Source organism: Oncorhynchus gorbuscha, linkage group LG16, assembly GCF_021184085.1.
Source record: "Oncorhynchus gorbuscha isolate QuinsamMale2020 ecotype Even-year linkage group LG16, OgorEven_v1.0, whole genome shotgun sequence".
Lineage (NCBI taxonomy): Eukaryota > Metazoa > Chordata > Actinopteri > Salmoniformes > Salmonidae > Oncorhynchus > Oncorhynchus gorbuscha.
In genome coordinates, this window is record NC_060188.1 from 87,321,022 (window position 1) to 87,325,612 (window position 4,591).

General features: G+C 50.9%; 1 long non-coding RNA gene across 1 annotated transcript; it reads right to left on the reverse strand.

The window, feature by feature from the left end:
- Positions 1-1,097: 1,097 nt before the first annotated feature.
- LOC124000503 lies at positions 1,098-2,181 on the reverse strand. Its single transcript, XR_006832623.1, has 3 exons — positions 2,028-2,181; positions 1,451-1,880; positions 1,098-1,315 (listed from the first exon to the last, which is right to left on the reverse strand). It is a non-coding gene; the product is annotated as an uncharacterized LOC124000503 (long non-coding RNA).
- Between the last annotated feature and the right edge of the window lie 2,410 nt (positions 2,182-4,591).

Below are 4,591 nucleotides of genomic sequence, written 5' to 3' on the forward strand. Positions count from 1 at the left end.
TTAACCCGGGTAGTGGAACCAGACAGCCGTCCAGTCATGGCAGCAGCCCCATCCGTGTATACGCCAACACAGAATGACCAACCTCTTTAACCCAGGTAGTGGAACCAGACAGCCGTCCAGTCATGGCAGCAGCCCCATCCGTGTATACGCCAACACAGAATGACCAACCTCTTTAACCCGGGTAGTGGAACCAGACAGCCGTCCAGTCATGGCAGCAGCCCCATCCGTGTATACGCCAACACAGAATGACCAACCTCTTTAACCCGGGTAGTGGAACCAGACAGCCGTCCAGTCATGGCAGCAGCCCCATCCGTGTATACGCCAGAATGACTTTAACACAGAATGACCAACCTCTTTAACCCGGGTAGTGGAACCAGACAGCCGTCCAGTCATGGCAGCAGCCCCATCCGTGTACCTCTTTAACCCGCCAACACAGAATGACCAACCTCTTTAACCCGGGTAGTGGAACCAGACAGCCGTCCAGTCATGGCAGCAGCCCCATCCGTGTATACGCCAACACAGAATGACCAACCTCTTTAACCCGGGTAGTGGAACCAGACAGCCGTCCAGTCATGGCAGCAGCCCCATCCGTGTATACGCCAACACAGAATGACCAACCTCTTTAACCCGGGTAGTGGAACCAGACAGCCGTCCAGTCATGGCAGCAGCCCCATCCGTGTATACGCCAACACAGAATGACCAACCTCTTTAACCCGGGTAGTGGAACCAGACAGCCGTCCAGTCATGGCAGCAGCCCCATCCGTGTATACGCCAACACAGAATGACCAACCTCTTTAACCCGGGTAGTGGAACCAGACAGCCGTCCAGTCATGGCAGCAGCCCCATCCGTGTATACGCCAACACAGAATGACCAACCTCTTTAACCCGGGTAGTGGAACCAGACAGCCGTCCAGTCATGGCAGCAGCCCCATCCGTGTATACGCCAACACAGAATGACCAACCTCTTTAACCCGGGTAGTGGAACCAGACAGCCGTCCAGTCATGGCAGCAGCCCCATCCGTGTATACGCCAACACAGAATGACCAACCTCTTTAACCCGGGTAGTGGAACCAGACAGCAGCCCCATCCGTCCAGTCATGGCAGCAGCCCCATCCGTGTATACGCCAACACAGAATGACCAACCTCTTTAACCCGGGTAGTGGAACCAGACAGCCGTCCAGTCATGGCAGCAGCCCCATCCGTGTATACGCCAACACAGAATGACCAACCTCTTTAACCCGGGTAGTGGAACCAGACAGCCGTCCAGTCATGGCAGCAGCCCCATCCGTGTATACGCCAACACAGAATGACCAACCTCTTTAACCCGGGTAGTGGAACCAGACAGCCGTCCAGTCATGGCAGCAGCCATCCATCCAGAATGACCAACCTCTTTAACCCGGGTAGTGGAACCAGACAGCCGCCAGTCATGGCACAGAATGACCAGAATGACCTCTTTAACCCAGGTAGTGGAACCAGACAGCCGTCCAGTCATGGCAGCAGCCCCATCCGTGTATACGCCAACACAGAATGACCAACCTCTTTAACCCGGGTAGTGGAACCAGACAGCCGTCCAGTCATGGCAGCAGCCCCATCCGTGTATACGCCAACACAGAATGACCAACCTCTTTAACCCGGGTAGTGGAACCAGACAGCCGTCCAGTCATGGCAGCAGCCCCATCCGTGTATACGCCAACACAGAATGACCAACCTCTTTAACCCGGGTAGTGGAACCAGACAGCCGTCCAGTCATGGCAGCAGCCCCATCCGTGTATACGCCAACACAGAATGACCAACCTCTTTAACCCGGGTAGTGGAACCAGACAGCCGTCCAGTCATGGCAGCAGCCCCATCCGTGTATACGCCAACACAGAATGACCAACCTCTTTAACCCGGGTAGTGGATCCGTGTATGGCCGCCAACACAGAATGACCAACTCTTTAACCCGGGTAGTGGAACCAGACAGCCGTCCAGTCATGGCAGCAGCCCCATCCGTGAATACCTCTTTACGCCAACACAGAATGACCAACCTCTTTAACCCGGGTAGTGGAACCAGACAGCCGTCCAGTCATGGCAGCAGCCCCATCCGTGTATACGCCAACACAGAATGACCAACCTCTTTAACCCAGGTAGTGGAACCAGACAGCCGTCCAGTCATGGCAGCAGCCCCATCCGTGTATACGCCAACACAGAATGACTAATCCAATGTTCCTGACATCCAAAGACTTGAATAGTTCTGCGGCCGTTGTGTTAGTCGAAGGGGACAGCGCACACAACATATCCTCATGCACATCATCCTGAAATATATATCGCACAAAAACAAGCAGTATTGCCTTGTTGTCGACATTCGTAGATTCATCAACCTGGATTGCATACCACGGTGACTCGTCAAGCCTCTCTAACAATTATGCCTCAACATCCTCCACTCTTTCATCAATTCGCCTAGTGACAATGGTAGCCTGAAAGAGGAACCTGTGCTATCTTTTTAGCTGTAGCCTCTCCTAAGAGTTTATGGCAAATGTCCTTAGCAGCAGGTAGAATCAACTCCTAGCGAAAGGCTTCTTGGCCTTAGCAATACGGCTAGCCACTAAGTATGACGCTCTCAGTGCAGCCACATTTGTTAATGTGGTGGCTTTCAAGACTTGCTTCTGTCCTTCTTGTTCACGTTTTCTTCGCTCAAATAATTCAACAGGTTTGACTTTAAGTGCAGGGTGCATGGATTCAATGTGCCGAAGCAGTTTTGAGGGCTTCATTGCCTCGTTAGATAGCCTATCTCCACATACTACGCACAGGAGGCTTGGAGCATGCGAGTAGCCTGTCGCAGTAAAGCCATATTTTAGGTAGGACTCATCAAATTTTCTATTGAATAAGGCTTTCTTTTTTTTGTAGTCTCGGGCTCTGCTTTCTCTGCATTTACTGACATCATTGTTGGGCCTTTTGTCTCTTACCCCTTCTGACCCTCCAGCAACGTTTGTTTGTTTTTATTCACGTCAGCTAACGTAGCTAGCTAGTACAAAGTTAGCGGGCAACACAGCTCACGCAGACCGTGATGAACTCGCAGCGCACGCATTACTCAAGTTCAAAACATGTAAACTGTTGTGGACGTGACAGAGATACTAGTGGTGAGGAAAGGACCAACAGACTGCACCAAGTTCAATGTAACTACTGCACAAATAGCCTATAATTGTATATAATTATTATTTTATTTTACAGATTAAAAAAATATATATATAATTATCCTTTCTGTGCGGCCAGGTAAAGAATGTGCCTCAGACCGGTACCTGTGGTTGGGGACTGCTGGTTTAAAGGCTTCATTAGAAAGCTGTTCAGAAAAGCATTAAACAACCTGACTCACAAGGCCCAGAACAGGTGCCGCCCAGCTCGGCCATCGACAGAGCAGCTGTTCATTGAAAGGTGTACATTATTTAACAATTCTAAAATTATACAAACTCAACTTTTGTTAGCTGTTAATTAGCCATGTTATTGTAGTAGCCTGTGGAGCAGCTACATGCTGATTTCCCAGGAAGCCGTGCCTCGGCCTCGCTCTGAGAACCCCTGAATCATCACATCACCATCTGCCTCTGACTGGGCCTCTGGAATAAACACTGTATGACCTTGGAATCACACTGAGTTATCTTATAGGTCTAAACGTATCTACTGTATATGATGGTTATATTATACAGTATATACCTATACACACTGTATGACCTTGGAATAACCCAAGTTTACAGACTTATCTTATAGGTCTACATCTATCTGCTGTGTATGGTGGTTATATGTTACACAGGAAGGTGATACACAGTAGCTGTATATGTACAATAGGTACATTGTGATTATCAAGGTGCATCGGTAGATGATCTGGTACTTCATGGGGCTCTGGAATACACACTGAAAGACCTTGGAATCACAGGCAGGTGGTATATACTGTACACTGAACAAAAATATAAATGCAACATGCAACAATTTCTAAGATTTTACAGTTCATGTAGGGAAGTTAATTTAAATAAATAAATAAAGTCCTAATCTATGGATTTCATATGACTGGGCAGGGGCGCAGCCTGGGTGGGCCTGGGAGGGCATAGGCCCAACCACTTGGGAGCCAGGCCCACCCATGGGGAAGCCAAGCACAGCCAATCAGAATGAGTTTTTCCACACAAAAGGGCTTTATTACAGACATAAATACTCCTCAGCAACACCCTATGATTTAGATCCATATAGCTATTTAAGCTGTAACTGTCACGCCTGCTCCCGCTCTTCCCCCTTGGCGCTCTTCCCCACTGGTGCTCTTCCCCCCTGGTGCCCTTCCCCCTTGGCGCCCTTCCCCCCTGGTGCTCTTCCCCCCTGGCGCTCTTCCACCCTGGCGCTCTTCCCCCTGGCGCTCTTCCCCCTGGCGCTCTTTCCCCCTGGCGCACTTCCCCTGACGCTCTTCCCCCTGGTGCTCTTCCCCCTGGCGCACTCCCCCTGACGCTCTTCCCCCTGGCGCTCTTCCCCCTGGCGCACTCCCCCTGACGCTCTTCCCCCTGGCGCTCTTCCCCCTGGCGCACTCCCCCTGACGCTCTTCCCCCTGGCGCTCTTCCCCCTGGCGCACTCCCCC